This window comes from Rhinolophus ferrumequinum, chromosome 14 (genome assembly GCF_004115265.2).
Source record: "Rhinolophus ferrumequinum isolate MPI-CBG mRhiFer1 chromosome 14, mRhiFer1_v1.p, whole genome shotgun sequence".
In the NCBI taxonomy this organism is placed as follows: Eukaryota; Metazoa; Chordata; class Mammalia; order Chiroptera; family Rhinolophidae; genus Rhinolophus; species Rhinolophus ferrumequinum.
Genome location: NC_046297.1, coordinates 9,990,369 through 9,999,913, shown reverse-complemented (window position 1 = coordinate 9,999,913; position 9,545 = coordinate 9,990,369). Strand labels below are relative to the sequence as shown.

Sequence of the window (9,545 nt, the reverse complement as noted above, 5' to 3'; positions counted from 1 at the left end):
TGCAGATTCCAAGGGAGCCAGCCCCTGTGCTGCATGCGCCTCGCCAGTTCTAACTTGAAACATTTCAAAGGTTTTTTTCCTTGTTGTTCAAATCACACATCCTAAAATCCTGCAGCTGTTCCCCCAAGATCGCCAGCCAGATAACAGCTATAAAACTCCAACCGCAAGATGCACATTTTTGCACCTTTTCTCAGTTCTGGTCTAGCAAAAGCTTCTGCGTCCCTCCCTGCTTCCTCAGGGCTGTTGCTCTGTGGGGTTTGATGGCTGATTGCAGGGAACGGAGAAGATGCTGAGGCCGGTGGGCTTACCGTGTATCTTGGTTTCCTTAGGGTCCACACTTTGCCCAAGAGGGACTTAGTTTAGACATGCTGTCTGTTTCAAAGGACAGCAGAGTCACGAAGGGCCATTTTGAAGGGAGTGGACACAGACCCTCCCCCCGCCCCCTTTTGCTTTTGCCAGTGAACAAAAGCACAACTTTCTCGTTCTAACGGTTTGGGCTAATACAGTGTGAAAAACTAAATATAGACTACTTTTGTTAAAATCAGATTAGACTAATTCTATATGGAGCGCTTTAATGAAAAATGTTTAATGGTTGAAATCCTATACCTCTGGAGCTAAAGTGCAGGTGCAAGAATGATATTCTACACTCCCCAGAGAGCAAACGAGAACATACTGTGAAATATCAATTAAAGTTTATAGTTGCCCGGGTTGGCTAAATGTCTTTTTCATGGGAAATTTTCATTCTTATGCAATGATCATTTTGGGTTAAAATATGTGCTGAATTATGTGGGCATTCCAAGTTATTAAGAAATGGATTTATTTTACAAGCAAGCTGTAAGCATTCTTTGCTGTTTTTATGAGGTCATCGACATGACTTTTAAATGGGGCTCTAGGCCAACTCTCATTCTCACATCAGTTCATTAATTCACACAGCTGTCTCTGAAAACTACAAGAATAATATATACTGCAGACAGAGGGCCAGCGAGGGGGCGGGGTGAGATTGCAAGGCCGTATTTCAGTCGCGAGATCCTGCTGACATCATAAACTATGAGAAGACAGCTTAAGCTGTTTGGGGAACAGCAGTAGCCCCCCTGATGGAAATATGGCTGGTTTAATTGATTCTTTTTAGTTTCAGAATATACAGAGCGGGGACACCCAGTCGTTTTTATTCGGAGCAGAGTCAGAACATGAAAGGCAGGCACTGCGGGAATGCATTAGCAAGGAAACCCAAGCAGCGACCTAAGGTGTGGGGATGGATTTGATTGTGTTAATGATATACGAGCAGCCAGGCTGACATGCAAAGGGCTCCGGCAGAGTGTACTCGCTGCACAACGATTTTGCTTCATAGGCCACTGTGACGCACCATCTCGGTGCAGAGTTTTTCCCAATGAGATGTGACAGGGACGATTTGGTTGTAGTGCGAGTGACAGAACCTCTGAGGAAGGTTCCTCCCCCTCGGTCTCCTTCCCGATTTGTAGCAAACCTCGAATGAGAAGGGCTGGAAATACCCGGTGGGGTGCCTTCTGACAGCTTTCCCTGCTTGGTCACAAAGAGGCATTGCTAACATCTGTATTCAAAACGCGTTCGGGTGCGAGCCCACGTTCCGGAAGGTTTGATACCAAACTGAATTGGGAGGCAACTCAGGCAAAACTCACGTTGATGAGAATGTCTTGGTTTTTGACACCTCCTTTAGAATTACATGACATTTTTTAAAAGGATATCTGTCGTTTCATATCCTTCCAATTCCAGATTTGTTTTGGTTGCCGTGGGAAGGTGAGCTAAGCCTGTCTGAGAGTCATTTCAGATTTACAAATAAATCCAGCCAAATTTTTGTCTTTCGATGGAAGAAAGTTTCATGACATGTGACATTTTAAGTGTGCTCTTCAGTAACTCTCCATTAAAACATTGACACCTGTGTACATGTGGACATTGAGGTTTGGTGGCCCTTATCTCAGTTGTATACACAAATGTCTTTTTGTACATGTGAATTGAAGCTTTGCATGAGAAACAGATGTGTCCTCCAAGAGTCAAAGACTGCTAATGCATGAGAAAGAGTGAAAAAATTCAAATTTAATTAAGAGATCAGGGTTGAATCTCTTCTAGGCTTTCCCTGTGTTTGGTCATTCTGTGTACAAATGCGCTAAGTTTTTCTCTTAGAAGCATGAGAATAGGTAAAAGCCCAGCATGTTGAACAGAATTGTCTGAGTCTGTTCAGGCTGCTTGAACCAAGTACCATAGCCTGGCTGGCTTATAAACAACAGACGTTTATTCCTCACAGTTCGGGAGGCTGGGAAGTCCAAGGTCAGGAAACCCACTGAAGCCATGTTCACTGACAGACCACGTCCTCATACAAGGCCTTCTTACGGGAACCTCACGAGGTGGAAGGGGCGAGAGGTGTTTTTCTGGGTCTCTTTTATAAGGACACTCATCGCATTCGTGAAGGCTTTCCTCTCCCACCTCCTAATGACGTCACTTTGGGGGTTAGGATTTCAACATAGGAGTCTGGGGGCACACAAACATTCAATCTATAACATTTCATCCATACCCCCCCAAATTCACGTCCTTCCCACATGTCAACAATGCAGAAGTCTAAGTTTAAAGTCTCATCTGAATGTCATCTAAAGTAGATATTGGTGAGACTAGAGGTACAGTTCATTCCAAGGCAAATTCCTCTCCCGCCGTGAACCTGTAAAATCAAACAAGTTATGTGCTTTCGAAATACAATGGTGAGACAGGCATAAAATAGATACTCCCATCCCAAAAGGGAGAAACAGGAAAGAAGAAAGGAGGGACAGGCCCCAAACAAGCCCAGAGCGTTGAGGATCAAGAAGAATCTTTGATTCGAGGCTCTGCCCACCCCAGGCCCGCTGGGGCAGAGTTCTCACCTCCCAGGCACACTGGGGCAGGGATTGGGCCCCCGTGGCCTTGCTGGGTACAGCCCACCCTGCAGCTCTCCTGGACTGGAACTGCAACCTGCTGGCTCTGCCAGTCTGGAGTGGCGGGGGCAGCCCCATCTCCGCAAGTCAGGTGGCCTTTCCTCCAAGGTCCAATAATAGATTCTCCATTTCCCTCTAAGACCCCATCATAGCAGCCATCACCATCCACACTTCTACCGGAATTGTGTTTATGATTACTTAGGTTTTCTCTGAAAAGACTGAGGCATTGTCTATAGCTCTCCTCTGTGCTTTCTGGGTCCTCACCACAATCACTCTTGCTGGTCTGTTCACGGCACTGTAGGCTTTTTCTAGCAGGCATCTCGAAACTCTCCCAGCCATTACCCATGTCCCCGGTCCAAAGCCACTTCCACATTCTTAGGTATTTGTCACAGCAGCCCCGCTACTTCTAGTACCAATTTGCTGGCCTAGTCCATTTAGGTATTTGGCTATAACAAAATACCATAGACTGGGTGGCTGATAAACAACAAACATTTATTTCTCACTGTTTTGGAGGCCGGGAAGTCTCAAGTCAAGACACCAGCAGATTTGGTGTCTGGTGAGCGTTCTCTTCCTAGTTCTCTGAGGGCCATCTTCCTGCTGTGTCCTCACGTGGCGGAAAGGGCAAGGGAGCTCTCTGGGGTCTCTTTCTTTTTTTTCTCTTTTTTAATGTATTTTATTTTTTTAATTTTGATTTTTTTTTTTTTTTGTTTGTTTGTTTGTTTGTTTGTTTGTTTGTTTTAAGAATCAGGAGCAATCAGGGTGTTGCAAGACCTGATTATTCAGAGACATTAATCACGAATCATACAAACTCCAATCATCATGTTCTAATCTGCCCTCCAAAAGGAGAAGCAGGTAAGGATTCTCCTACCTGACGACGGGGTCTCTTTTATAAGGGCACTAATCTGACTCCTGAGGGTTCCACCCTCATGAGCTGGTCACCTCCCAAAGGCCCCGCCTCCTAATACCGTCACATTGGGGAGTAGGCTTTCAATATAAGAATTTGAGGGGGACACAAACAATCTATAGCTGGAGCCCTGACAAACAGGTAGCAATCTCCAAGCGTTACTTGAGAGGCTTTCAAGCTGGCAGCCGCAGCTCTGTACCCGCCACCCCAGACCCTGCCACACTTCTCCATCCTCTCCCACAACTCTCTGGGTGATGGCAAGACACTGGATCAATTGGAAGCACTTCCTCCTCAAAGAAAGCACAAGGCCTCCTGATGGAGCATCTGAAGCCTTAAAAAGGCAGGTCCAGGCTTTGATAGGCTTGCGTTGAGAAAGCCAAGTTTAGTTAAATATGTTATAATTTGTTTTTAGAACAGGTTTTGTGTTATATTTGTGTATATAAAGGAAATACGAGTATACGCTATTAATGGATTTTTATTTATTAGAATGATTTTCAGTTTTGCCTGATAGAGGTGATGAATGGAATAAACGACAGCTTTTGTGGATGAAGAAATCACCATTAGGCAAAACTGGATAGTTTTAGTTAACTTTTAAGGAGTTAACTTTTAAATGAGATAACAGAGCAAGAACTAAGAAAATTTAGTGGGAGAACCTTAAAAGTTCAGTAACCAGGGTTCAGAGACTTGAAGTCAGAAACTGATCTCGCTAGTTTTTTGAGGGGTGAGACCTCTGGAGTAATAGTTGGTAGGTGTTATGGGGTGATCTTTGTGTCCTCACAAAATTCAGAGGCCAAAGCCCTCACCCCCAAAGTGATCGTATTCGGAGGTGGAGACTTTGGGAGGTAATTCAGTTTAGATGAGGTCCTGAGGGTGGGGCCCCTTATTGGCGTTAGTGTCCTTATAAGAAGAGGAAGAGACCCCAGAGCTTTCTCTCTCTCTGCCATGTGAGGACACAGCAAGGAGACAGCCATCTGTAAGCCAGGACGAAGGTTCGCACCAGGAATAGAATCAACCAACCCTGTGATCCTGGGTTTCCCAGCTTCCACAACTGTGAGAAAAAAATATCTGGTTTAAGGCAGCCAGTCTATATATTTTGTTACAGCAGCCCAAGCTGATTGATTCTAGTGAAAGAGCCCTTTTTAACATAGTTACTGAATTCTCTCTTTTGTTAGATTTGCTTCTTTTATTGATAAGGGTATAGGTAGCCAGATTATTAACTGTTTCTTTGAAGCTGAATCTTCAAAGTTACATATTTCGGGCCATTGTTTGTACTATATAGTTCATACCTTATTAGCCAACTGGTAGTAGTAAAACTAGAATGCAAAGAATTCCTATAAATTGGGGGATATATTAGGATTTGTGGACCTTTGATATGTTTGTCTAATAAATAAATATAATCTTTTCCTTGGTGAATGAAAGTTGAAGGTATTAAAAATATGTTATTTTCTTGTGAGAATATGTAACACTGATTCAATAATGATTGAAGCCTGTTTTTGCCCCTTGGGTATTCATGCTTTTTTTCAAATAGAAAACTGACCTGGGAGAAAGACTCTAAATACTGAATAGATTCCTATTGTGAATTGTTTCTGTTTCATCTATTTCAACTAAAGCAAATCAGTCCAAGTATTATTTCAAATATTTTGCATGTAAGCCACACTCTAAAGCTCTTAGAGACTAATAATATTTCCTAATGGCAAGCGATTCCTTCTGTGATTAGATTGCATTTCTTAAGTGACATGTCCTTCTGATTCTTTCTTAGGAAGAAAACACGACACTTTAGATAATCCCATGACATTTTTGTAAGGATTTTTTTTCTCTGATTTTATTTATCCTCAGGAGCACCTGGAAACTATTATTCAACCATGGAATGGGGGCTATGCTGATCTGCTGTCTGGAATTGTTCTTTGGCTGGGCCAACAATCCAACCATCAAGACCAACAGGACTTCAGCCTTCCCTCCAGTACACAGGTATCTGCGTTCCTTTGATTTTCCAGTGTATTTATGGCTTCCCTTCAGTGTTTCCTGAGCCCTGGGGAACAGTGGTAAGTATTGGTTCAAAGCATGATTTCAAAGACCTCAGTTTATGGTTAGAGAGACCTCAGTTCAAATCTCGGTTCTGCTATTTAAATAGTCTATGACATTGCAAACAAGTCTCTCTTCATCTAGATAACAGGCGTCCTAATGAGCATATACCTCATGAAATGGTTGTGGGGGTTCAAATGAGACAATGTGTATGAAGTCCTGTAGGAACACAGTAGGAACTCAGGGCCTATGAGCTCCCTTCTGTTCTCCGTACCTGGACCCATTCCTTCTGTTTGCTTTTTCCTGGTTTCAACTTGAAGCTGACCTCAGGTAGCTATTCCACTGGAACACAGACAGCCAGGATTCACACATAGATATCAACAACGGATAAAACTGAGTTTCAAGGAAGTTATACAACTTTCCTAAGATGATAGAGCACATGGCAAAGTCAAGGATCCAACTCAGGGCCGTGTGACGTCGAAGTCCACGGCACTGACCCCTAGACCGCCTCCCAGGAGCTGCTGCCAAGCCAGCACTCCACGGGGAATTCATCTCATGAGCTACAGACAGTAAGAACAGCAAAGCGGTTCTCCTTCCATCACCATATATTTGAATGTACACTTGAAACCCATATAACTTTACTAACCATTGTCACCCCAATACATTTAATAAGAAAAAAAAAAGAGCAGAGTGGATGCCAAACAGCCAAAAATAAGCAAATGTCCTTTACCAAAGGATTTAGAGAATCCTCTCTCAACATCAGTGAGTGCGCACTTATTTCTTGACCGAATATTATTAATCTTTGTTATGTGTGGCTTTCTGATGGATGAAAACCATCACTGTGCTGGCCATTTGTATTTCTGATATATTCACGTGGGTGGATTCAATATGCAAATATTTTATTTGCAATTTCCTCTAGATTCAAAAGTGAGATTTCAATGATGACTTTTTTTCATGAATTACTTTGAAGTGATTTTAATAATCCAGAAGTATTTGGAGAACATTTATTTGTTTTGTTTTTGTTTTTTACTAATTATCCTAGTTTTATTGCACTTGACTTGGACAATACAGTCTGTCTCCACGAACAAAACTTCTTTGATATTTTTTGAGATGTACTGACTTTCTAGAAACCAAAGCTGAGTTTCCAGCATTCCTCATTGTGTTAGGTTGGAAATTTAGTAGTGTGTACTTTCTCTTTCAATGTATTCTCCTTTCAATGTAAGGAGAATGTGTAATTGGAAATTGGGAGAAATTTTGAAATCCATTTCCAAAAGTCCCAATGTTCTAACTTTAACTTAGCAGGTTATAGTTAAGTATTGATCATATTCTTAATTTTTAGGGACCACCTAACAATATGAGTTTTAATAATGACTACACAACATGCAGTATGATGAAATGCTTTAAATTTATAATTTCTTTCACACTAGGAGAGGTTTCTTCACCTCATTATTATAAGAAGTTTCACAATGTTTGTAACATTCAAGTTGATTTTTTAAATGCTGATGTATGCAGATGGTTTTATTTGGTTATTTTCACAACTAGAATTTTTTTCCTCTAAATATTATGTTACTCTTAAACGGGATTGTTTGTAGCATAGCTCACACAAATGAATACACTTAAGTGAATTCATGCTAATACTCATGAAGTTAGTTTCTGTTCACTTGTAGTTCTAGGTACTATTATTACTTCTCTCCCCGTATTAAAAATGAGATGCTTAAAATAGAAACGTTCTTAAGATATAACAAACAAAGAAAAGCCAAATGAAAGTCACTTGATGTGAAATTTGCCGCTGGCCTTGTAAAATGAGTGAGTGTAAGGTTTATGATGCTGACAGTATATGCCGTGTGGGCTGTGAAAATGACCGGGTATTTTCATAGGTAGACACACACACACAGGATGAATTTAACTTGATGTAAATGGAGCTTCACATTGAAAAAAGTGATTTACTGAATATTTGACCCATTAGATCTGATAAAGGAAAAGTAGTCCAGACAAAATGATAGTACCCCCTATAACGAATTAAAGAATTTCTTAGATGAATGTTCTGTGCCATTTTGACTTTGAACAGATTTCCCCTCGCCCCGCACCCACCCCCGTCAAATAAAATAATTCTCCATCAGACTAAATGAAATTGCATATTTTCAAGTTTAATTGAAGATGAACTCACTTTGGGCCCAAGATTAAAGCTTATTTTGGACTTTGAATGCAAATTATGTAACCGAATGTGAAACACAGTGTGTAACTATGATCAAAATTCTCTTTCAAAATTAACTCAGCTTGTGGAGTGCGACACAAATGCTCCACATCGTTGGATTGACTTCTTGAATTAGCACAATTGCCATTCATTTGAAAGGAGATTTTCAGTGGTCTCAGGCAAAACTTTCTGTTCCCAATCTGTCTCCCATTCAAGCTGCCACAGCAATTGGTATCTGTCATAGATCTCCGTCATTACTTCAAGCAATGACAGTGAAACATGGTGACCGCCTGCCTAGCCTCCTGTGGTAGAAATTTGTGTCTCCCGGGCCCCGTTCTCTTCCTTACACCCTTCACACTCAGTTGGTCACAAATACCTCCCGAATTCTGTCCTTCTCTGTTCTTGTCACCATTTCCTGGAGCCTCTGAGTTCACGTCATCACCCCTAGGCTGTTGGGAGGCTGCTGGTAAGCTCTCCCTCCCTCATCTCCTCAAACACTGACCAAGTGTCTTTTGCTTCAGGCAGACTACGTTTTCCCCTTTCCTGGAACATTTCCGACCCTTTCATACCTCTATGACTCCCTCTTCCTGGCTCTCCTTTTCTCTGCTTAGCCTAGAAAACAGACAAACAAACAAAAGCCTCCTCACCAATCAATATTCACCTCAAATGCCACCACCACTGTGAAGCCTTCCCTGACTGGCTCTTCTGTCCTCTGACAGTGTATTTCCCGCAGCATGCATTAATAGCATGTTGTATGTAGCATAATGTGTTTGAACTCCCCCCTTACCCCACTAGACCCAGCTGCCTCAGAGCAGGGATGACGTCTTCACCCGACTGGGTCGCCGCATTACGTGTCACTGTGCCTGAGCATACAGTGTACCTGGCATCCAGTAGGTGCGCAAGCTATGTTTGATGAATGAAGGGTAGACCCAAAACTCCAACACTGGGGAGTAAAACATCAAGCCACTACTTCCAAATGCTGTGTTTATCAGGTGCATTTCCCTGGGGTTGGAGGAACTGAGTGGTGAGGGGACCTGGGGGCTTTAGGGACGCTGATGGAGCAGAGGAGAGGACAGCAGGGCTGAGCAGGCCTCACAGACCTTACAGTGGGGCCAGGCCTGTCGATGTGCTCTATACCAGGGGGCTTCAAATAGTGAAAAATGACCCATAGAAAGAGGAGGGAAAAAGGGAGGGAGGGAAGGCTAGGATCCTGCTGGACGCCTAGGTTCCTTAGATGAGTGCTCTGGATAAATGTATTTTAAAGCAAAGCTTTACGAAGGTGAAGTTCACACGATAGGAAAGTAGCCATTTTAAAGTGAAAAATTCAGCAACATTGAGTAACCTTCACAATGTTCTACAACCAGGAGCGATGGAAGTGTTTCGGAACTAGATAAAACCCTAGTTTTCACCCATCCCTCCTACCGCTGTTTCACATACTATCCCTCTAGTAAATGAATGCCTGCAGTGGCCACCCTCACTCAGCCCTGAA

The 9,545-nt window shown here is 42.5% G+C and overlaps 1 non-coding gene across 1 annotated transcript; it reads right to left on the bottom strand.

The window, feature by feature from the left end:
• Window positions 1-3,679: 3,679 nt before the first annotated feature.
• Window positions 3,680-3,811, bottom strand: LOC117034235 (U8 small nucleolar RNA). Its single transcript, XR_004425047.1, has one exon. It is a non-coding gene; the product is annotated as a U8 small nucleolar RNA (small nucleolar RNA).
• Between the last annotated feature and the right edge of the window lie 5,734 nt (window positions 3,812-9,545).